The sequence below is a fragment of the Triturus cristatus genome, chromosome 6, assembly GCF_964204655.1.
Source record: "Triturus cristatus chromosome 6, aTriCri1.1, whole genome shotgun sequence".
Classification (NCBI taxonomy): Eukaryota; Metazoa; Chordata; class Amphibia; order Caudata; family Salamandridae; genus Triturus; species Triturus cristatus.
This window is the reverse complement of record NC_140589.1, coordinates 652,053,089-652,079,106: the sequence shown is the minus strand read 5'-3', so window position 1 is coordinate 652,079,106 and position 26,018 is coordinate 652,053,089.

Sequence of the window (26,018 nt, the reverse complement as noted above, 5' to 3'; positions counted from 1 at the left end):
ATCGAATGGTGGAGTTCATTTTCCAGACTTTCGTCTCTATCACAAATCTTTCTCGCTACGTCAGGCCTCTAGATGGCTCTCATCAGAATCCTCTCCTTTTACTCCCCTTTGGTTCTCTATAGAACAAACGCTGTTGTTGCCCTTTTCCTTTAGTGAAGTTATACGTTTTTCCGCCAAAAATTCTTATACTTCCCCTCCCTTATTTAAACACACCTCTTCTCTCTTGAAACCTTTATTCCACTCCATTCCCATTACCCGTGATTCCTTTTTGGAGTCCCCCATCTGGTACAATTCGCCTATTCTCCTAAACAATAGACCCATTTGTTGGAACTCTTGGAGATTGAAAGGTCTCATATGGGTCAATCAGCTTTTTGATGGTCTCTCACCCTGCTCATTTCCTCAATTTTAACTCTTATTTCGCTGTCCCCGTTCTTTTTCTCACAAATTTACCATTCTTATGGCAATTATTCTCGATGTTTACTATTCTCTCCCTTCTTCATCCTCTCCTATTTCTCGATCTCCCCTCCTTAAAATTCTTTCTACTTTTCCTAAAGCTTCTCTTATCTATAAATTTTTCTTTTCTCCCAATCCAGATCGTGCAAAGACTAAAATAGAGCGTGCTTGGGAGTCGGATTTGGGATGTGAATGGTCTGTTGCTCTTTGGGATAAAATGTGGTCTAGATCTCTAAAAATCTCCCGCTCCGCTTCTCTTACCCAATCTTTGTTCTTTTTCTATCATAGACTTTTTTTTTTCTCCATCTTCTTTATTTTGTTTCTCTATTTCTCCTGACTCTAATTGTTGGACTTGTGGTTTTTCTGATTCTGATCTTTTTCATCTCTTTTTTCTATGTCCTCCTGTTGCTAAATTCTGGAAGGAAGTTTGGTCCTACATCTCTCGTCTTTTTACTATTTCTATTCCTCTTTCTACATCTCTTCTCTTTGCAGGTAGCCTCTCTGACTCTTTAAACTTGCCCAAACACTGTCATGGCTTATTTGATCTCATGCTTGCTCTCGCATTCCAACATATATCCTTCAACTGGAAGTCCCTTACTAATCTCTCTATACATTGTTGGTGGAATTCCCTCTGTCATTTTCATAGGCTTGATGTTTCATTTGCCTCTTCTTGCACTCCCACTCTTAATAGGGATCTCTTCTGGCTACCCCTTACCATATACCTTGATCGCATGGCGTTAAAGAAAAAGTCTCATATCACCTCCGAAAATTTTAAACCTCCTTGAACGATTTTTGCTCTGTCCTTCTTTCCTTTCTTTCCTCATGGTTCTTACAGTTTATATATTCTAATGATAAATAGGATGTTTTGTTTCTCTTATTCTTGCTTGCCGATATAACTTATTTTTTGCTTATGTATACATGGTAATGTTAATATCCCCTTTCTTTCCCTTCATTTTTCCCCTCTTTCCCTCCCTTCCCATTTGTAAAACTTTACAAAATGCTTTTGCTTCTCTATATGCGATGTTAGCCTTCTCTTTGTTTTACATTTGTATTCTCATTTTATTATTTGTACTTGCTAATATGTTTCTGTTTTTATTACGTATTCAATAAAGCATTTCAAACTCAAAAAAAAAGAAAGTAAAACCACCATAAGCACATGGCCTATTTCTGCAATAAACTAACACAATGGCAGTCTATTGCCTTTACACCTACTAAAGGGGTTACTAATATGAAATTTATAATGCGCTCAGCTTACCCGGGGGCATCCCGGCGCAACAGACCAGAAGGAGAGACTCAGCTAATCACTACTATGGAAACAAGTGGGTCTTAAGAAGTTTCCTGAATGGTAGGATCTTGGGCTCTAAGCGAATCTTGAGGGGCAGAGAGTTCCAAAGAGAGGCCACTTGCACAGAGAAACGCCTGCCCCCAGAACGAGCTCTTCTTACTCTCGCTAACTGCAAAAGGTGTTTTTGGTCCGAGCGCAGCAGACGTGGGGGTTTGTAAGGACGGGCCATGTTAGCAAGGATGGGGGGGCCTTTGCCATGTAAAATTTTGTGGGCTGTACATAGCGCTTTAAATTTCACCCGCTCCTTCACGGGGAGCCAGTGAAGCGCTTTGAGGGCCGGAGCAGCAGACTGCCTTCTGGGAACATCCATAAGGACTCTCGCAGCTGCGTTTTGCACCTGTTGGAGGGTTTTGAAGGTCGCTTCAGGAGCACCGAGAAACAGCGCATTCCCATAATCGAGCCTCGATAGAATCAAGCCACGTATCAACAGCTTCCTTGCTGGATCAGGAAGCAGAGGTAGCACCTTTCGGGCTGATCTCAGTAAACCAAAGCAAACCCCTGCGGTCTTCCTGGCATGAGTCCTGAAGGACAGGTCTTCTTCCAACCATACTCCCAAGGACTTGATCTCCTTCTTGGGGGATGGTGGATCACCAAGAGACCGGGGCCAGCAGCTCGCAATAATGGAGGGGCTGGAATTGCCCAGGAGCATCAGCTCGGTTTTACCTCCATTAAGCTTTAGGGCGGAGATAGACATCCAACGATAAACATTGGCAAGGCAGTCGTGTAACACCTCAGGTTGTTCCGCCAGCTGAGTGAGGCCCACCACCAGCTGAGTATCATCAGCGTACTGTGAAAGATCAGTCTTTCTTCAGGGCTGATTAACTTCCATTTTTATGCCCCACTTACAAATCATAAATATGTGACAAGAAATCAAGACATGTTAGCATTAAACTGATCATTCCTAAAAAGGCTTGAACATTTTCAGTGAGGTAGAATGCTTATTTGAACCAATTCACATATTTGTGATTTGTAAGTGGGGCATAAAAATGGAAGTTCATCAATGAGGAACAGCGATTATAGGCTTACAGCTTTCATGCTGAGCAATACAGAGACATTCACCAATGTTGCAGCACACTAGGCCTGGGTGAAGTAATTGTTTATAACACTGGTGTAATCTTACATAATTTCCGGCATTTTGCTTTAAGATTGTTAAGGAAACACCTGAGAATACACCATTTCATCACGTCGTGTGAATTAGACTTGGTTGTGTAAAAAATCCAGTCTTAGAAACACGTAAATAATATGAAGAAACCGAATGCGTGCAGCTGATATTTGCATCAGGTGTGATTTTGCACTTATTTTTGTGTGTAAGATGCGTCTTTGCACCAAAAATGGATTTAAGGATGCATTTTGCACTACAAAATAATGAAAAATGCCAAAGCAGGCACTTCTCATCTTAACTGGTAATTTTTGTGCAATTTTGATTGGCCAGTTTACATTATTTATTTGTGTAAAAGAGTGGCCCCCCTGCTGCCACCCCCCCTTGCCTGCCCACCCCGCCACCTGTGAGCCGTGCCGGCCTCCACTGTGGTTGTATGATCTGTGGCTCTACATATGTTCTGAGCTTGGTGAATATAATGGGCCAGATTCACCAAGATTTTACTTTGACTTGCTCTTGTGGAACTTCTGGTTTACTCCTGAATTTCTGGTGTAAACTAGGGGATTTCCTGGAATTCAGGAATAATCCAGATGTAATACACGAGTAAGTCACACCCATTCATAGCAAGATTTCTATGAATCCGGCCACATATGTTCATGAACCTTATACAGGGTGTTTTGCCACCAGAAGGCCTAGCTTCATAGCCATATTGTAATAATCATATTTCGATTAAGTTTACTGTTTTCATTGTGGATTATTGGTTTCTGCATGAGATTACTGTTCTCATTGATGATTACCAACTCTCATGTTTCACTTGGTATTGTGTCATTTGTGAAATGACACTTCTGTGATTTAAAAGTTTATACTGTACATTTAATTGAGATATTATGAGTAAAATGTGTAATGTTTTCAGACAACCTTGTACCTTTTTACATAATGCAACAGTTATAAATATGTTATATTATGAGTAGACTTACCAGTTCAGCTGTGCCTTCGCTGCTCATGCACATTTACCAGGAGAGTTACCTATTATCCACTGATTTCTTCCTTTAAGGGTTTCATTGTGATTATCTTGTCAGCTGACTCTACCCCCACACATTTTCCAATACTGGAGATATTGCTAACTTCTTGGGGATTATACATGAGACCATAAATGTCCTCTGTAATTCTTCATTTCCCCCCAGAATGTTACTCAGAGATTTGGGATGTGCAGAGCAAACACAAATAAGGGCTGTATGGTCAATTGGGCATGACTTCACAGTGACTGACGCCTCACAATCTTCTTCCTTACATAACCCCTGATGTAAGTCATGAATGTATATTTATAAAATATGACGTAATGCAGATGGAGATCAAATATAATGTATGGCCTCTCTCCCATCCTCTTTCCCACTTTAGCCATCCAACATGTGGCTCAGCAGAGTAATAACAGAGCACAGGAAATAAGCCAAAGCATAAAGGAACACACATTTGGCATCCTTGAATTGTGCTTCATAACTCTTTATTACACCGAAGATGTTCAGCTACACTTCTCTGATGCTGAATGTAAAATCATTCTTGCCTGATACATGTTACACAATATTGTCATACAATTTCAAATCCAACTGTGTGTACATAGAACAAAACTCAGAACTGCTACCACCTCCAGATGTGGGTAATCGTAATCTAAAAGTCTTGCAAACCCTGTACGATAAGAAATCCCTCTTGTAATGCTTGGAACAAATATGATGGTGAAATACTGCACTCGCAGGGTTGGGTGAGGCCTACTGCTCCATAGTAAATGAGTTTGCAGATAGGAATGCTTTCACCTAGAAATTATTTTACACATACATGTTCGTCTGCATAATTGGAAACAATTTCATGGTTATTAGTACAGGCACATTTTACATTGATTCAGTATAAAAAACGTTTAGGGGCCGATTACGATGCGGCCCGTAAAGGCTCCGACCGATAGTGATGCTGGCGGGCGGAAAGTAAACTGTCCGGTTATTCCGACTGGCTTTCGATTGGCTCGGCCAGTCAGAACTGGCTAGTAATCCCAAAGGGCGGGCCTTTCCACCCTTGGGATTACGATGTATGGTTTCTGTCATGGTGTCCATGTCAGCCTGTCCAACATGGGAAACATGTTGGAAAGGGTGTTTGGGGGCCCAGAGCAGGGCCCCTTTAGGTGCGCGGCGTTCTATTGATCCCTGCACCCCACTGCAGGCACCTTGAGGTGCCTGCCATGGGGTGCAGGGATGAACAACACCTCTCATTTCTCAATTGGAGTATATATTAGGGCCGGTTTACGTCCGTAAGGCGAGCTTCCATTGAGGAATGGGTGTTATGCTATATTAACAACTTCTAGAGCGCACAGATACCCATAGGTGTCTCGGCGCTATGGACTGTAAGGATTAGCAGAGAGCTTGCCGCTTCTTGCTTAATGAGCCAAGTTTTTACTTGTTTCCTGAATGATAGCAAGGTGGGACTGGACTTAATCTGCAGGGAGAGCGAATTCCACAGTTTAGATGTGACCACTATGAATCTTCTATCACCCCAGTTGGCTTTCTTGGTTCTGGGTAAAATCAGAAGTTTGGCATCTGCTGAGCGCAGGGATTTGCTGGGCGAATATGCCAGAAAAGCTTTCTTCAGGTATTCAGGTCCTATGTTGTGAGTTGCCTTGTAGGCAATACATAACGCCTTAAATTTAGTTCTACTTTTCATGGGCAGCTATTGGAGCTGTCGCACCACATTGGAAACTGACTTAAACTTCGGGGTACCAGATAGTATCCTGCCAGGCACCGCCACCATATTAAGGCCCAGGACCACACAGCAGGCAATTGTAACGATTGCCTTCCTGCAGAAAAGTGGCGGACGGTCTTTCCTTCCACTGCTGTGCCCCCCACCATTGTAATAGGTCAGGGGGTAAATGGCTGGTGGGCGGGGAAAGATGTCGGGCGGATCACCACCGCCGGTCGGGCAGTGGTGATCCACCCGACATCCTAATGACCCCCTAAGTGTCTCATTAAACCATGGAGCCGAGGGAGTATTCCTGTTTTTAGAGACTGTTTTGTATACTAGTCTGCTGATTGCATTTTTTGAGCCATTCCGTATAATTTGTAGAGGCCAGTTTGGGTCTGGCACAACTTCCGGTTGGGTATCTATTAAATGTTGTTTAAGACCAGCTTGATTAATGCCACTCTAAGCCCTGAACTGGGATGCAGTATCCTGATGTCAAATAATACCGCACAGTGATCAGACCATGTTAAGGGCAGAATCTTCCTTATTGAAATTTGTTTATTGTTTGAGAACAGACTGTCTAGTGTGCGCCCAGCTGAGTGAGTAGGCCTCATCACTTTTTGGGAGAGTCCTAATACATCTAGTTACGAGATGAGGGCTATCGGTTCTCTATCTTTGAGGGCTTCCAGATGAAAGCTAAAGTCCCCCAAGATCGTGAAATTGGATTCACCCACCACATGTTCCAATAGGTTACCTATTGCTGAGAGAAAATCTCCCCTGGGGCCTGATGGACGGTATAAGAGGGTCCCCTTGAAGGACTGGTGTTTAGTGAGCATTATATTAAAATTAAATGCCTTACAAACCGCAGAGGTAATCACCTCTATCCTGACATAAAACTTGTCTCGATAGATGAGCGCCAAACCTCCTCCTCTCTTCAGAGTTCTATCGCATCTGTATGCAGAGAAGCCGTCAGGAGTAGCGGTACAGAAATCTGGGCCAGCTGAAGGGTCAGCCCATGTTTCCGTAATAAATAGGAGATCCAAGTCATATTTATCTAAAAGTTCCGCTATCTCGTATTTATGTTTAGGGAGGGAGCATGCTTTGATCAGGGCAGAGTAAATCTTATCCTTCTTCTTGAGGCTTTTTAGAAGTGTTGTATTGGGTACCAGGTCCAGCTGATTTGTTAGTGCCCTGTCGTAGGCCTCCAATCTGACCCACAGGTCAGGCATGAATCTGTGACCTTGTTAAAGGCGGTCTCCAGATTAAAATGAGGGGCAGACCTGCTTGCAGTAATTACCATCACTATAGATGGCTTTTAGTTGTTTACTAGATTATGATATTGCCCTTCTCTGTAATTCTGATCGACCCGGACTAGGGCTCCTGGCCCTTGGCCCGGTCCAGGCATGGACTAGCGCAGATGGGCTTGCCTTTGGTGCACCAGCGGCGCACCCGCTGAGTGATGGCGCCATAGTGTCTATTTATAGTGCAGGAGGCGGAAGAGCCCAGCAGATCTAGTAGGGCCTGCCAACTAGAGCGCCCACCTCTCTAATTTGGATCACAGGAAATGGGAGCACAAAAGAAAAGTTATCTTCGCCTCCTCTCCCTCCACTCAATCAACCCCTTGGAGCTGCGGTGGACCGAGGAGAGAGCGGGGAAAGTGCAGAAAAGTGCAAGGTGCAAGGTAGCAGTTTTTAAGCAAACGAGACAGGTAAAAACTGTTAAAAATTATATGCAATTAGTGCAGATAAAAACAGCAGCTGTATGCGACCGAACAGCAATACTTTAAATTAGGCCCGCACGATGAGGGTCAAAGTAGACATTTTCAATGAGAAGCAAATACTCAATAGACCAAAGGACTATTAGGCGTCAAAAGTGGTGGCCAGGCGTATTCATATAAAAGTATATCCGCCACGTCAGATCAACAGGCGAGTATTCAAGGAAATGAGAATCGGGCAGCTTAAATATTTGTAAGTCACGAAAGGTTCGAGGATGTTCAAACGACCCTCACGGAATTCAGGTGCATAGGAGCCAATGGCGGAAAGATAGCGCCAAAAAACTGGATGTATTAAGGTTTCTTTTATGTCTCGAGGTTATCTTCGTAATCCTGAGACCGGGTTCTATCAACACGTCAATCCCGTATCGGATTCCAGCATATAATATTCAGACTCAGATGGCTTTATGAAGTTGTGCTGTAAGAAGAAGACATAATGTGAGAAAGAACATTTCTCAATCACTCGAAAAACATAGACAGAGTTGAAAAATGTATGCAGATTTTGAGTTGAGCTTCACTCACGTTTTCAAACTACCAAAAATATTATTTTCTTTTGAATGAGGCCTGCAGCAACATGAAGATCAAATACGCTGGAGCTCATTCCTGTGCCTACATATGCCAAGGCTAAATGTAAGAAATACATGTTAGTGACCTGATAGTTGATGTAAATGGAACTCTATTACATTGTAGGTGCTTATTGTGAAACTATGGACTGTATCTGGTCTTCCTAGATTTACGCTGTGCATTCCTTATATAAGAATAGTCGGCTCATCTACAAGTCATCCTCGGCTTCTCCAGGTTTGCTTCAATTTGAATCTTATTGGAATAATGCAAATGCTACGCAACTGTGGTTTTGAAATGCTTTTCGAAGGGTCCTGAATCATATCCATTTTTTCAGATGTTGTTGCTCTGAAACAATCACAGACTAAAACTTAAAGGGCAAAAGTTGTTCTCTCATTAATATCAAAGAAGTGAATGTTCTTTAAGTACACATTTGCACAGATTTCATTCTCTATGCTTTATCTATGCTATGGATCAGCCGACCTTGCTCTGGCCAGCATCCCATGCATCTACAAGACCAGAACGAGAGGAAAGTCCTTCTCCGACTTCGCAGCCTATGCCTGAAAAAACCTCCCCATCACCTACGGCAAGTCCGCACACTGCCCCAGTTCAGAAAGGACCTCAAGATCTGATGTGCAGGGCTGGGGCTTGTGCAAGATTGTAAATGATAATTTTTCATACAGCATGTTAAGTCGAAAGTTCACATATAATGATTTGGTGTGATAATGGTGAGTGTCACACTGGAGTCTTATTGCGCTTGCATTGCAACGCAGAGTTTGTACAGGTGTATTGTGGCACACTGGTGATTAATTGTGGAAAGTACATGGTCCAAAGAGTCAATTAAAGTTCAAAACCAGGTGCATTTACTATGAGACATTCTGCGTGACTAACATCTGCAATATTACACCATTTTCTTTACTGTATTTGCTAGCTACAACAGTAGTATTTTGGCTGACACAGCCATAACACTTCATACAATGATTACATCTAAATGAAACATGAGAGTTACACAGATGTTAATCATGTAGGTTTACCAGAAATTCAAAGCCTGTGACTTCACTTTGGGTAGTGGTTTAATAGGAATGTATAGGAACATTACTTAGCCTTCCACTGTATAAACATTTTGGTATTTGCACATTTTGGATCTCATGGAATATACATACTATTCCACTGCATATACTGTGATTTGCAACAGAGGTGGGTATGACAAGGGTGTTTGCTCTGTGATGATAATGTTGAAATGAGACGTAAGGACACTGAAAACATAGGCATGTGAGACCTGCGTTTTTAGGAGGTATTGTGCTGGCATGGACAATGAGGTATAGAGAATGTGTACCAAACCTGTGCCACAGTACAATTTAGTTATACATATAGATGAACACTGTTAGAAATGGTATTTCTGGTTGGCTAGGGCAAGCGCCTAAGCCAGGTAGATACCACCACTCTAGTCAGGGCAAGGGAGTTACACACTGAAGATAGCCCCTGCTCACCCCTTGGTATCTTGGCAGAGCAGTCAGGCTTATCCCAGAGGCAATGTGTAAAATGTTTGCGAAACACACTCCCACAGCAGCGTCACACTAGGCACACCACAAAAAGAAACTCCACACAAGGTTATATGAAATATAGCCTTTTTATTATCCATAAAACACATCAGAGCATAATCACATATAGACACTGTGCCACCTGGCACTAGGTATCCCTTTACAGGGGATTATATACATTACAGGTCGAATTAGGCCACTGTCATATCACAACTCATAGATAGTGAAAACAACCAGTAACTACTGGTAACATTGCACTTAGAACATTATTATGCAAACCATAATCAGCAACAGAGCACCGTAGTAAACACTGGTCGCAGTACACATCTCATGAGGCATGAACATCAGAACAGAACTTAGCATAGCACATTATGCATAGACACATCCTCAGTAGTGCACCCCAGTACACACATAACACATCATGCCCCTCTTAGGCATATGCAAGTCACCCTTACTGAACATCTAGGGTTCAGCTCCAACAATATAATCCCAATTACATGAGAACATCGGGTCTAGGGGGCAATAGTTCACTTTGCCCTGGTGATAAACCAGCACTCAGGGCCTCGCACCCCAACCCGGTAGGTTACTGCAGGCTGCGCTTTTAATTTCCTTTAAGTTTTCTATTTGCACTAAATGTACTTTTAAAATTTGGGAATGTGATGATTTGATGTGGGCATTTATGTAAAACTGAAAGCTCTTACCTTTTGCCTCGCCCCGCATCCCGGTCCGTCGCGGCAAGTGCCGATCGAACGGAGGGTGAATACAGGGCCTCACACTCTTCCTCACTTCCTGTAACATCGGCTTCCGGCTGGTGAGCGGGCTAGTGCTCGGGCACAGACAGCCAATTTAATACTATGCCTGAGCGAACGCACGCAGCGGGCGTGCCTGCAGCGCGCGGAAGGCGCGCCAAAGGCAAGCCCGTCTGCGCCCGTCCGCACCTGGTCCAAGCCTAGGGCAAGGACCCCTGGAGCAGAGGATGGAAAACTAAGGTGTTTAACATTCACAAGTGAGGAGTTACATAAGCTAGATAAGCTAGCGGGTAATCACCACTGCCAACGTCTGGACTTAAAGGATGAGATCAAGCAATGTGAGCATTGCAAATTGTCCTTCAGTTTTGCCTGAATTAACAAGTTAGAATCACAGAACCACACCATTAAAAATAAGAAGAGGGTAGTGGTTTTTAGGGCGGTACTAATAAACTCTAGATCCCTAGTAAAACACAATACGGATATTGCAGAACTGTTGGAAGCACATAATCTGGATGTGGCTTTTATTGCAGAGACATGGGCAGATGGGACATCGGACCCGGACATTGCCCTAGCACTACCGGCGGGATATACCGCTACTAGAGCTGATAGAATTGGGAAATGGGGGGGGGCTTGCGATCTTATGTAGAGAAGAGTTGCAAGTCCACAGCTCGGTCGTGGGTAGCTCCTCTGACTGTGAATTGTTACGATTTCAGATTGCACTCTCAAAGAACTATACGTTAAGAGGTCTTCTGCTATACAGACCCCCTAGGGCAAGAACCCCTCTGCTACCAATCTTAAGCCCTATCTTAGAATCAAGTCTGTTGGGATCAGACTTTACGATTTTAGGGGATTTTATCTAGAGAAATTAACAGACAATAATACCGCCGAACTGATCGACGCTATGTCTGGGTTTTCCCTGGACCAGATTGTTAAGCAGGGTACCCATGTGGCTGGACACACACTGGATGGGATTTTCTCATCAAACCCTAACCTTGAAATCATAGAGATAATGCCTGTTCCATGGTCAGATCATAAAGCCATCTTATTTTCGATCTCTGTGAGTCAGGAGCAGCCAGGTATGTTTAAGAGTCAGAAGCCACTCATATACCAAGACTGGGCTAAAATGAATACCCCGATGCTACATGAAATACTTCTTAGGACTAAACCTGAACCTGCATCTGACAGTAATCAGGTAGTCGAGAGGATATCTTCTTGGATAAAGACAGCATAAAATATGGTAGTGCCTATTAAATGTTTTGTTCCTAAACGGAAAAAGCCATCAGAACCTTGGTTCACAGAAAAACTCAGGGCACAAAAACAAGTATGTAGAAGGGCTGAGAGAAAATGGAGATCCAATTACGATCAACATTTAAAAAGTGATTATGCCCGAACATTATCAGATTACAAGAAACTAGTTATAGGGGAAAAGAGCAATTACTTTACTAGAAAAATCAAAGAGGCCAAGAACTCTTGTAAGGAGCTCTTTATGACAATTAAAAAACTAGCAGATCTCCCTGTCAGGAATCAACTGGACAGTAGCTCTGAACTATGCAACAAGTTAGGACAGTTTTTTGTGGACAAAGTCTCTAAAGTGTACGAACTATTTAAGACTAACCACACTACCAAGACCTTATCTAACTGTCCTAATCCAGACCCAGGTACACTAAGCCCTAAAACGGGTTTCTGTTTTACGGTTCCTTAAGTACAACAGATGTGTCAGGTTGAAAACAGGACGAAACAGCAATTCACAATCTACCACAAACATTCACAGTAGATAGTTTAAAAACCTATGTGGAAAAATATATAATAACAATTACTCCACTGTTTTTAGGTCAAGCCTATAACGCGCATGCAGTGTCTGCAAGACCTGCTGTATACAATAATACCACTTTTTTCCTACCTGCTACTTACTATTGGTTTCTTTGTTGGTTCCTAACTCGTTCGCTTGTCCGTTCAAGGCTGAGACTCACCGTCCACTTTGTTTCCTTACCCCATCCCACTTCAGATGTCGTATAGGAGAACTCGATTTTGTAATATTACTCTCTGCTGCCGCTTGTCGCTGCTTGTATTTACTGCTGCAGTGAGCAATCCTTTACCGGCACCCATTGTGCTGTCTACAGAGCTGCTCAAAATTTAGCTGCACTGTAATCTTCTTCCAGATGCTCTGCTTCGAGTTCCGGGTGCCTTCTGATTTCAGCATGGCGGCCGCACAACTTTATCTTTATCTACACAGCGGAAAAACACAAGTAGGGAAAAATGCTTTTTCATTGGAATATTTCATTCTTGCAACATGTTTGTTTTTGAAGGAATAATTAATTAACTATGGTAAATGCCATCCACAGCTGTGGCACTTCTGATTTCAGCACGGCACGCATACCTTTGCTTTAATTTATTTTACAAAATGTCATGCTTCCAGTTCCAGCTGCCTTTGATTTGCATGGTAGCTGTGAGCACAGCACCCACCTCATGGAGATTTGGTCACAGATAACATGATTTGTCAGTGTAAATGCTTGGATTACCTTTTAAATGTGAACGTTCCATGAACACATTACTGTATGTGAAGTGACATGGGAAGTTTGACTTTAGTTGTAGTGATAGTTCTTGGATGTTTGCAGTAGAGAGGTAGACAGTACACGCTTAAGTGCTTCAGGCCTAGCATGAGGAATGGAAGCGTTACTGTGTATATCTGTCCATTTGTATTTTATGTACGTTATACTTTTTAATAGAGAAATCGTGTTTCATGGACCTTGTGATCATGGCCAGGTGTTCGTAGATTATACTTGTTATAAAGAAGTCGACTTTTTATTCTGCATTTGATCACACTATTCCCCATAACAGATGCAGGCACAGTTAACATATTTTGAAGCTTCCTGTGTTTACTTGTTACAGCTCCCCCCATTCAAAGTTGTCCTTTGTTCCCTTTCACTGTGACTACAGACATTGACAGTAACATTTTGCATAGAGCAAAGAATGAATTTGAGTAATGTGCATACAGGGTTCTTTATTTATGTTTTGATTTTCCTATATAAAGGTTACAACCTCGGCTGTTAAAAAAATACGCATTTGATCTAATAAATAAAAAGTTGCAAGGCCTAGTGGACGATGGTGCCCCGCTAGGATCAGTTCAACATGTTTGAATTGTTTTCTTCAACGAGTTTGAACAGTCCAACTGCTTGTGTGCTCCGAAACACTAACTGCCTTGGTCGCCAATATGAAGAGTCTTGCGTGTGAGGTTGAGCACATGAATGGTATGTGGAGTAGAAGCGCTGCTACTCGGAAAGTACGTCAAAGTCACTTACCCAGTTTCCCAGTTTAGTTACCCTCTCGCTGGGTTAACCTACTCGCTCACTCACCAAACTCACTCATTGTATAAATTCACTTTCTCTCTCTTCAGGCCACTCTGCGAACGTAATCATCCATTCCCTCAATCACTGGCTCTCGCTCACTGTGACTGTCACTCACACTCTCATTCACTCCTGCACGCCTGCCCTTCTACCCACAACCACTCACTCAGCCACAAACGTACACACTTGCACACACCATCTATCACTACCTCGTTCTTATTGAGTAATGACCATTGCGTGTTAACAGCAGACTGTTCTTTCTGCACAAAGAATATTTATCATCATTCAGTGACCGAAGTACTATGAAGAAGTATGCTTTTTCAAGGTTTAGAACAACCAATTAGCATAATGATAATATCTCTGAATATTACATCACACAACATCTGACATCACAGGACATAACACTCTAATCTAGTGACCCGGAAAAGAACCTGCTTTTTTCCACAGGTAGCCTTCTGAGACATAGATGCCATGACTTAAATAAGCAACCTTGGTGCAATGGCAGTAATCACGTCACTTCATTAGAAACAAGCATTGGCATAGCCAATAGGTCTTGCCTTTGGGACCTTATAAGTGTTTAGACTTGCAACAGTTGATGATATTGTGCTGGAAAACTAAACACTTATAAGGTCCCAAAGGCGAGACCTATTGGCTATGCCAATGCTTGTTCCACATGAAGCAATGGCAGACCTATGGGCACGCATGCCTAGAGACAGATTCAGGGGAAGACTCATGATTTCTATAAGCAAAAAAAAGGCTTTATTTTAGCTGTCTCCCGTCTAAGTTTTCCTCTTTTTCAATGTTAGTCAATGAGAAAAATAAATTACCCCGATTTATTTTTCTCACAATCTCCCTCTTTCTTGTAACAAAATGTTGGCATATATGCAGGGGTGAGAGACCTATAGCACATGTGTCCATTTGTACTGAAAAACGATGTTTCCTTCCCCTATTAGGAGGATGCTTGCTCTGTAAGGCAGCAAAGCTAGATTTGTGAATTTTATTTTCCCCCCAAAATATACACTTTTACACGCCTTCTTTAGTTTGATTTATGTCTGTTGTTGCTTTAGCGAAAAATTGTACTATGGTGGTACTGAGAAGAGACGGGGAGTATTGCTGAACAATAAATACCCTGGGAACATCAAACAGGCCACATGCATTGTCATAGGAGTGTAGTGCAACAATTCACAAGGTAACAGACTATGGCAGGAAAGGGGCAGCGTCTATTTCATATATTGTAATAGAGGATTTGGCCCAACGATCACAGCTGCCGACTTTGGAACTGGGGAGGCAGGTTCGAGTCTTGCTCACCTCAACATCCTGTGATTCTGGCCAAATCACTTAATCTCCCCGCGCCTACCAAAAAATCAATGTATCCTTGAGTAAAGTAGCTGGCGCTCATGTAAAGCGCTCCAATACCCTCGGGTCGAGTTTGCGCTATATAAATGCAAACGTTTTTTTTTAATATATATATATATATATATATATATATATATATATATATATTTCCACCAACAAAGATTAGAGCTCAACACCGACTGATTGACAGGCTTGACTTTTTATTTGTCATGGCAAGCGGAAATAGAACACCCCATCCTTACGCGTTTCAGCCGTTAGGCCTTGGTCACAGGTGAGTGTAATGTTCATATAGTCCCCAGTGGTCACGTGGATTGTATTCTGACTGCAAGCCCCAAAATGCAATGTTCTTTTCATTTGGGACACGACATATTGTAAATATTGCAAAATTAGCGTATATTTGTAATGTCCCAGACATTGCTGCAAATCATCTCAGCATAGTGCAGGTTTCTCCGCTGACCCAAAATTACTTGCTTGTCATGCGGTGCCGTCAGAGAAAGAGTAATCCTTCCCTTCTCCCTTTCTCAAGCAGAATGCTACCACATAGCAAAGGCAGTCCTCTTGCTGGCACTTCTACGAGCGGACCATGCCCCCTCAGTTAACATCAACAAGGCATCTCCATTTTACTGGGGGCCCCCGGTCCTGCAGGGCGAGCTTTCAAAGCCAGGAGTGGAGATCCTGTTAACACGGTACTTCCACCAACACAGATTAGAGCTCAACACCGACTGATTGACAGGCTTGACTTTTTATTCGTCATGGCAAGCGGAAATAGAACACCCCATCCTTACACGTTTCAGCCGTTAGGCCTTGGTCACAGGTGAGTGTAATGTTCATTTATAGTCCCCAGTGGTCATGTGGCTTGTATTCTGACTGCAAGCCCCAAAATGCAATGTTCTTTTCATCTGGGACACGACATATTGTAAATATTGCAAAATTAGCGTATATTTGTAATGTCCCAAACATTGTTGCAAATCATCTCAGCATAGTGCAGGTTTCTCCGCTGACCCAAAATTACTTGCTTGTCATGCGGTGCCGTCAGAGAAAGAGTAATCCTTCCCTTCTCCCTTTCTCAAGCAGAATGCTACCACATAGCAAAGGCAGTCCTCTTGCTGGCACTTCTACGAGCGGACCATGCCCCCTCAGTTAACATCAACAAGGCATCTCCATTTTACTGGGGGCCCCTGGTCCTGCAGGGCGAGCTCTCAAAGCCAGGAGTGGAGATCCTGGTAACACGGTACTTCCACCAACATATATTAGAGCTCAACACCGACTGATTGACAGGCTTGACTTTTTATTCGCCATGGCAAGCGGAAATAGAACACCCCATCCTTACGCGTTTCAGCCGTTAGGCCTTGGTCACAGGTGAGTGTAATGTTCATTTATAGTCCCCAGTGGTAACGTGGCTTGTATTCTGACTGCATGCCCCAAAATGCAATGTTCTGTTCATTTGGGACACGACATATTATAAATATTGCAAAATTAGCGTATATTTGTAATGTCCCAAACATTGCTGCAAATCATCTCAGCATAGTGCAGGTTTCTCCGCTGACCCAAAATTACTTGCTTGTCATGCGGTGCCGTCAGAGAAAGAGTAATCCTTCCCTTCTCCCTTTCTCGAGCAGAATGCTACCCCATAGCAAAGGCAGTCCTCTTGCTGGCGCTTCTACGAGCGGACCATGCCCCCTCAGTTAATATCAACAAGGCATCTCCATTTTACTGGGGGCCCCCGGTCCTGCAGGGCGAGCTCTCAAAGCCAGGAGTGGAGATCCTGGTAACACGGTACTTTCACCAACACAGATTAGAGCTCAACACCGACTGATTGACAGGCTTGAATTTTTATTCGTCATGGCAAGCGGAAATAAAACACCCCATCATTACGCGTTTCAGCCGTTAGGCCTTGGTCGCAGGTGAGTGTAATGTTCATTTAGAAGCGCCAGCAAGAGGACTGCCTTTGCTATGTGGTAGCATTCTGCTCGAGAAAGGGAGAAGGGAAGGATTACTCTTTCTCTGACGGCACCGCATGACAAGCAAGTAATTTTGGGTCAGCGGAGAAACCTGCACTATGCTGAGATGATTTGCAGCAATGTCTGGGACATTACAAATATACGCTAATTTTGCAATATTTACAATATGTCGTGTCCCAAATGAAAAGAACATTGCATTTTGGGGCTTGCAGTCAGAATACAATCCACGTGACCACTGGGGACTATATGAACATTACACTCACCTGTGACCAAGGCCTAACGGCTGAAACGCGTAAGGATGGGGTGTTCTATTTCCGCTTGCCATGACGAATAAAAAGTCAAGCCTGTCAATCAGTCGGTGTTGAGCTCTAATCTGTGTTGGTGGAAGTACCCTGTTACCAGGATCTCCACTCCTGGCTTTGAGAGCTCGCCCTGCAGGACCGGGGGCCCCCAGTAAAATGGAGATGCCTTGTTGATGTTAACTTAGGGGGCATGGTCCGCTCGTAGAAGCGCCAGCAAGAGGACTGCCTTTGCTATGTGGTAGCATTCTGCTCGAGAAAGGGAGAAGGGAAGGATTACTCTTTCTCTGACGGCACCGCATGACAAGCAAGTAATTTTGGGTCAGCGGAGAAACCTGCACTATGCTGAGATGATTTGCAGCAATGTTTGGGACATTACAAATATACGCTAATTTTGCAATATTTACAATATGTCGTGTCCCAAATGAAATGAACATTGCATTTTGGGGCTTGCAGTCAGAATACAAGCCACGTGACCACTGGGGACTATAAATGAACATTACACTCACCTGTGACCAAGGCCTAACGGCTGAAATGCGTAAGGATGGGGTGTTCTATTTCCGCTTGCCATGACGAATAAAAAGTCAAGCCTGTCAATCAGTCGGTGTTGAGCTCTAATCTGTGTTGGTGGGAGTATCGTGTTACCAGAATCTACACTCCTGGCTTTGAGAGCTCGCCCTGCAGGACCGGGGGCCCCCAGTAAAATGGAGATGCCTTGTTGATGTTAACTGAGGGGGCATGGTCCGCTCATAGAAGCGCCAGCAAGAGGACTGCCTTGCTATGTGGTAGCATTCTGCTCGAGAAAGGGAGAAGGGAAGGGTTACTCTTTCTCTGACGGCACCGCATGACAAGCAAGTAATTTTGGGTCAGCGGAGAAACCTGCACTATGCTGAGATGATTTGCAGCAATGTTTGGGACATTACAAATATACGCTAATTTTGCAATATTTACAATATGTCGTGTCCCAAATGAAAAGAACATTGCATTTTGGGGCTTGCAGTCAGAATACAAGCCACGTGACCACTGGGGACTATAAATGAACATTACACTCACCTGTGACCAAGGCCTAACGGCTGAAACGCATAAGGATGGGGTGTTCTATTTCCGCTTGCCATGACGAATAAAAAGTCAAGCCTGTCAATCAGTCGGTGTTGAGCTCTAATCTGTGTTGGTGGAAGTACCGTGTTACCAGGATCTCCACTCCTGGCTTTGAGAGCTCGCCCTGCAGGACCGGGGGCCCCCAGTAAAATGGAGATGCCTTGTTGATATATATATATATATATATATATATATATATATATATATATATATATATATATATATATATATATATATATATATATATTTATATATATATAATCACACGATGCTGACTGTAACAAATGGGTGTCGTGAGGAAGGCAGCCCGCATACTCTCAACAGAGACAGGCTAGAGATTTTCAAAGATGTCAAGAATACCGAATGGAATGGAATAGGAGGGCCAGAGATAAAACGTGGAATGGTACGAGAGGTTGAGAAGTAGGATAAAAATGTTCCCGCGAGAAAGTTTTGTAAATATATGGAACTACGTACATGGAAATACGTAAGAGTGACAAGGGACAAAATCAGGAAAAGGACTTGAAAATACATGGAATACAGTAATGGCATCTAAGGGCAAAGACAGGTATGGTGATGAGGCAACCTCCACTGTACGGTTACCAGACTGACTATGCCAAATGTATTCTGGGGTTTGTAGTCTTGGGTCAGCCAGTCGATGGGTAAAAAAAGGCCCAGCATTGCGTCGGTTCCTCTGGTAACATTATTTGCTGTACTGCAAAGGAAGAAGGCAGCCTGGCTGGGGCCATATGGTGTACAAGGCAGAGCAGAGGCTTACTAATGCTGCAGTCTGTTTGTACAAATTAAGCCACATTACAGCCCAAGTGGCCCCTAATTACCCCTAAAGAAAACAAAAGTAACTCCATCCATCCAGGAGAAACACATACCAGAGCTGCTGACGTCACCGATTGCCTCCATAAACCTCTGTTAATGGTAAGGGTGGGCGTAGTTCGCGAAGTAGCACTTCGCGAAGCTACGCAAAGTGAAGTTCGCACTACGCGAGCTACGCGTAGCACTTCGCGAACTGCGAAGTAACATGTTCGCACTGTGCAAGATGTTGTTTTCAATGATTGCACAGTGCGGACAAGCAACCGGCACTGTGCAATCATTGAAAATGGCATCTTGCACAGTGCGAGCTGTAGTTTTCTGCTGCTCGAGTAGATTTTTCCTCGAGCTGCAGCTTTCTCAACGCGAACTGGTAGTTTCTCATCGCGAGCGGTCGCGAGCATACGCGACCCCTCGCAATGAGAAACCTGACCTTCTCGCGTTGTGAATCTCGCCGGGAGGTTTATTTTCCATGCTCGCGATCGCGAACAAGGAAAAAGTCTCGCCAGGATGTCATTTTGCTTGCTCGCGGTCGCCAACTTGACGTTGAGGACCGCGAGCAAGCAAAAAATGACCGCAGCACTACGCAACACTACGCTACGCGTGTTCGCACTGTGCTACGTGCAGTTCGCGTAGTGCGAAGTAGCGCGAACTTCGCAAACTACGCGAGCGTAGCGTAGTGCTTCGCCCAGGCCTAGTTAATGGTGCCCTCGACCCTACCGAGATGGCAGACAAATGCAGAAGAATGCAAAGGAAGCTCGCTTAACCCTTTATGGCCCAGTGACTGAAGCAAGTCCCTTGGCGTGTATGTTTACCTGCCTATTAACCTATACTACCGTCCCTAATTTGGACAAGATTCCATATATATCTTAGAGGTTCTCCAGGCAATAAAACACACATTTGGTGAACGTCGATACTCGTAGGTAGGTGTAAACGAGCATTGGCTGCGCGAGCGGCCGTGAGACGCGATCTGTGGGGGGGGAAAGCGGGAGTTCTGTGCACGCACTTGGCCCCTTCTCTAATTGTTCTATCTGCTGTCATGTGGATAAGAAAGCTGGTGTGAAATAGCAGCAGGGAATGGGGTGGAGAGGAGGCTCTGAGGGAGAGCGACGTAAAGCCATATGGCTGCTTTGCGCGCATGCACGCCTCGTGCACTGCAGCTCTATGCCAGCGGTAGCACTTTGAAAACTCCCTTACTAAATGTCTCGCTAGCAGCGCATGTGCGCTGGCTCAGCGAGACCTAAAAAGGGCTTGGGGACAGGGTTGGGGCATAAATGCCTCTTAGGTACTTCTGGCAAGAGGCCCCATGCTCTCCTTAGACAGTGTCATTTTCCTACAAGTTGGCAGGTCTGACATTGTCATTTACAAAGCCAATAACTCTAACTTGAAAAAGTGTGAGGAGCGATTGCATTGCAAATGTTTGTATTTCTAAGTCTCAAATCTCAGTGCAAGGAATATCAACACGGTACTTTACTCAACATTCCAGAGGACTCTCTTCTATCATATCAATTATCAGGGGGGGTATTCTTTCTACTTCTGCCCACTGTTTCCATTTCTATGGTGCCATTCTTTTCTCCTTTCATTCATATTTCATAGGAGAGTCACTCACAAGACCATCTGTTTTCCAACAAGGCTCCTAGATTTCAGGTTTCATACATTCATGCCTCTGAGGAGAATCATTTATCTGTCAGTCAATTATTTCATCAAACTCACACTCCTTCACATCACTTGCTTCTCTTTCACTCATACTATCAAACTTTTAGACTCACTGTTCAGTGATATAAGACTTCCCATGCTCAGCCGTTTCTTTCAGATCCTGGTGCCAGCAATGGTTTTGTTTCCCTATTGTGTATTGGTACGAAGACACAGAGTTATATATAATGTAATCACTCTGGAGGGGAGGAAAATAAAATATTCAGTATTTTTGTAAAAATTAATCCATGCTTCTCCCTCCAATTTAAGTACAATGATGTATTTTTCTTCTTACCTTTTCAGTTTTTGAGAATACTTATTGGCAAAACTTTGGCATTGCTGTGCCCTCCATGGGTGGTATTTTTTTAACCACGTCCGTATTCCTTTGTCGGGGATCCTCCTCCATATCTAATGTGGATCTTGGGCTCCACAGACTTTAACTCGAATTATGGAGAATCAATGAAGGCCCAGTCACAAAAGCTCACTTTGGAAACCTCATTATGGGGTCCGTAAAAAAAAAATTCTGAACCACAAAATGAAGTTGATACATTAGAAAAAAGGATTTGGTATTTGTGAACCCCTTTGATTTTTGGAATTGTAGGGTTTGCAGCTGCAAAATTCCATAGTTCACCTGGCCCAACTCGCCCTTATAATGTAAACTATATCTTTTATAGTTGAGTTAACTTTCTATGTTATGAGCCAGGCACCATGGGAAGGTTCAAAACTGGATTTCCAATTTTTCAACATCTTCCGTGCAGGCTTTTTACCTCTTATTAACAACTGTTGCTATCAGTTCCCTTGAAATGGCAAGCCTAAGATATCTTTGAATTGAATATTCTTGACTTTTGGTTTTATATACATATGTACAGTACAAACCTGGCTCAATGACATGAATCTTGATGACATCAAATGCCAACTTTCACTGAATGCCAAATCACATGGATTCATCCAGTACATCAACCTCCCCTTCAAGGAGCACATTGACAGAAACAAAGCCTTGTACCAGCTCTCTTTTCTAAAGATAGAACGGTTCTTCCATAAGGTGACCTCAAAACTGCTGTTTAAGCCCTAGTACTTACGCATCTGGTTGTTGGTACTGCCCTATTCCATGGTCTCCCAGATTCCACACAGGTACCCTTTAGGGGAATCTTACATGCTACAGCATGTCTGATCCACGGCCTTAAGAAATATGATCACATCACCCACAACTTGATGAAACTGCATCGGCTCCCCTTGCTAGCCCACCTCCCACAGCATCTTCAGAACCAGCAGCATCATTTACATAACGAACTTGCCAATAAGCTCATTAAAGAACACCACATCAGAATGCATTAACTGTCCACAAACCAGCTTCCTCTCCTATTACTCATTGAATGCATTCTTGCCTTTTACTATATACAGGCCCCTCTGCCTTTTGGCTATGCTTGTACTACAGAAATACCACCAACATACATGCACGTAGACCACAAGACACTCCTAATTTCAAGAAGCAGAGAACCCTCTCAGGGTATTTCTAAGTATGTGAAAGACACACCCATCACCACATCCTACCACTTACACCACAACTACAGCCCACCAACCTCCTCTACTTAACACCAAAGCTACAGACATACTCTCTCCTGATACAACTAACCATCCTGACCAGCCCTCCCCAGCCAATCCAACAGTCTACTTTTCACCCCACCTCTTGACCTAGGGTATGGTACTTCTTCCACCAGAGCTCTGCCATTCCAAAGACAAACCCATTGGTTTGTATTTGTTTAAAGACAAACAAATACTGCTGAAATGCTACAGCTATTGAGTATGTGTAAACGTGTACACTTGCATATATGCAATCTTTATTGTTACTCTCACAAATTCATCCTCATAGTGTAGCCCTTGGAGTAAAAGCCCAAAATGCACGTACACATACCTACTGCTCCCCTCTCCTATTCCAATTTATGGGACCATTTACATGTATCTTGACTTTGATCTATTTATTTAAACTTGACAAGGTGCCTCTAGGGTAGAGACTTAAATAGAAATTGTTGCCCGCAGTTGGATGCCCCCTCTCTCGTTTCTTGCTCTATTTATAATACTAGATATGCAAATATGTTTTGTAAATATTGTTAACATTCTTTACCCTAACGGAGTATATAAGTATGTTCTTAATCCTTTCAATAGTGCAACTGCGCTGCACCCTGAATCTCCTTGTGGTCTGGTCTTTTCTTCAGATAACAGATCAATACTATAAAAATCTTCAGACGGTTCTGTTTAACTGGCTTAATATTATGGTGATTAAACAGGCTTCCTAGCTGGTGTAAGCTTCTGGCTTTCACGCTGGCCATTAGATGTTCCTATTACATGAGCACCCAGTTTTTACAACTACTTTATGACATTACAATTCAATAATTAGTTGGTGACCCGAACCTCGATATGTCAGCCTGTCTTGTCGGAATGGCTTAAGTGAACTTTTCTGAGTTCATCACCTGTTGTCCTGAACCAGTTCCCATTGGTGGGATCAAAGAGACCTGGCATGCGAGTCAATTTGCCTCCTGGATTGTTGTCTCATCCACTCTCAATGAGTGGAACCCTGTGGACCATTTCCTAATGGTTTTTCTTTCTGCATCTGAGGATTTGCTTAATCATTTTACACAAGGAAGCATACTGTCCATTAGGAATGCAAACAGAAATGTTTACAAATGACAAAAATTCAACCAATCTATCAACAGCCACCGGAGGATGCCCAACGTACTTGAGTAAGGCAACTCAAAAAACAACAACGACTTGTTTATCATCATGCATATTTTTTGCCAAATATGTGACAGAAGGGTTGAGTCAGTACATTGAGGTTTAGCAAGTGGATGTTTGAAAAGAGCTCCTATCTTTGAAAATTGCAGAAATACAAAGGTTTTTCTGAAAATATCTCTTTGATCTTACCTTGTATTCCCTAAGCAGATAAAGAAAGTACTAAGGGGCTTATTTACAAGCTCCTTGCACCACCAGTGTGTCACTTTTTATGATGCTCCACAGAGTGCAGATCCATATCTATGAGTCCATGCAAAGCCACATTGTATGGCTTTTCATGGCCTCGGAGATATTGTATCAGGAAACACAGCGCAAGTCGCTGCATTGCCTTACACTGTGTCACAGGGGCGTTCCATGGGCGTTGGTGTGGGTTTTCCCACGCAACACCCATAGGTTTTGACACTTTCCCAGATTTACAAGGATCTGTAAACCTGGGAATGCATCAAAAGTGTACGCCTCCTAAGGGGAGGCGCAATGAGGAGAAATATCTTTATTTCTCTTGTTTTTCTTTTCTTGGTGCAAGAGTGCCTGCGTTGGCATTAGGCACCAAAGTGTGCTCTGGCAGAAAGGACAGGAATGCACGGTATCTTGAAAATATGGTGCATTCCTGCACTTTTGAATTGGCGAAGGGCAGCGCAGCAAAAAGACTTGCGGTGCTGCCCTGTTCCAATTCATTGTGATTGAGACGCTAAGTTGTGGTCAAGAGTTGATCAAGCAGCCTTGAGTTCATTGGATTTATCTTCTGTCATGGGTCTGTAAGTGCCCCAAACAGAAGAGGAATATTTTGAACACTTTGCAGTTGGAACATAAATGCATACGAGTTTTTAATTAACTCTTTGGTTGCAAAGGGAACACTCTTTCCTGTTGCTGTGTACAGCATAAAAATGCCAATGGAGTTGAGTGTGGCATCTGAACCCTTACTTGTTGCACATAGATTGGACAATAAAATCAAAGGTAATTTGTTGTCTCGTTTTTGAAGATGTTTCCCACAATTTTATTGTATTTTATTTACTGAATATTTTGCAAAACACAGAGTTGGTGAAGCAAAGGGGGTGGCAGAGCTTTGTGCAAACAGGAAATAGAGAGGAGGCAATAGAACGTATACGATTGAAAGCACTTTGTTAAGAGGCATTTTAAGTAAAAAAAATATTTCCAGAACAATGGAGAGGCAAGAAAAAGAAATGAAGAGAATTAATTTGAGATACTAAATATTAGAACATATGCACAGTTTGCTAATGCAGTATTTCTTTTTGAGAGAATCTTTGCTGGGAGAATACAGACTGCTATCTTTAGAGCTCTTCACCAGGCAGCAGCTATATTGGCTCCTCTGAAGGCATGGAAGGTTTGCTCTGCGGACGCTATGTTTACTGCACTCACACAGAAAAGCTTTTTTTTTTACTTTTAAAAGGTCCCAACTTTGAAGTTTGGTATTGAAAAACATAAAATAAATGCCACACTGTTAGTTTTCTCCCAGTGATGGGGATCACTTCTTTGTGTTCCTGTTCAGAGCCATCAGGCTTTCCCTCGAAGTCCCTATTCCCAAGGTGCAGCATGCCATGGTTTTGCATATTAAGACCCGAGCCTTGTGTGCTTACAAGGCACACATTAGGGTGACATAGCTAATATTTAAAAATAGGTATTGCTTCTTGTCACAGACACTTTATATTGCCGTGTATTGCTTTAGTTCTTTCTAACTTCCGTCTGTCGGAGCACAATTGCGCTCCCTGAAATTGCATATTCTGGTCATATATGTGAGTGGTGTAAAAGTTCACTGCAGCCCACATATGGCATTTACCTTCCACACCATTGGTGCATTTACTAAACCATTTAGTGTGGTGCTACATAAAAATTAAATAAGTCAATTTGGTGAAACCAGTTTATGCTTTGGAAGACAACACAGGTGCTACACCATAGTCTTGCAGTGACATAGTGCGGAGTCCTAAAGCCAGTAAAATCAGACAGGAAATGGTAAGGGGACCACAATATAAATGAGGTATTTTGTAATATTTACATAAGAGAACATTTCAACAATTTGCCCCCATTGACCATTATTGGAATTTTTAAACTCATTTTGTTCTAGTAAGCTTCTTCCAATTTACAAATCTTTCAGGACTGTTAATTTACACTTTTCTCCCTTTATTATATTACTTTACTACTACGTTGTTGTAGTTACAACTGTGTACCCATAACACATCCTGAGAATATTATAAGTTCTCAACTCATTAAAGGTTAACACAAGAATCCTTTCAGGAATTATACGTTTATCTGTGAATTGTTCACCTGATCACATTGGTTTTTTTTAAAGGACATAATCACATTTGCAACTCTCTTTCCTTGTCATCCCCATGACAATTATTATTATTCAACCCACTGTGGAATCACTTCTTGACATGAGAGAGAAAGATAGTCAGAACACAGGTGG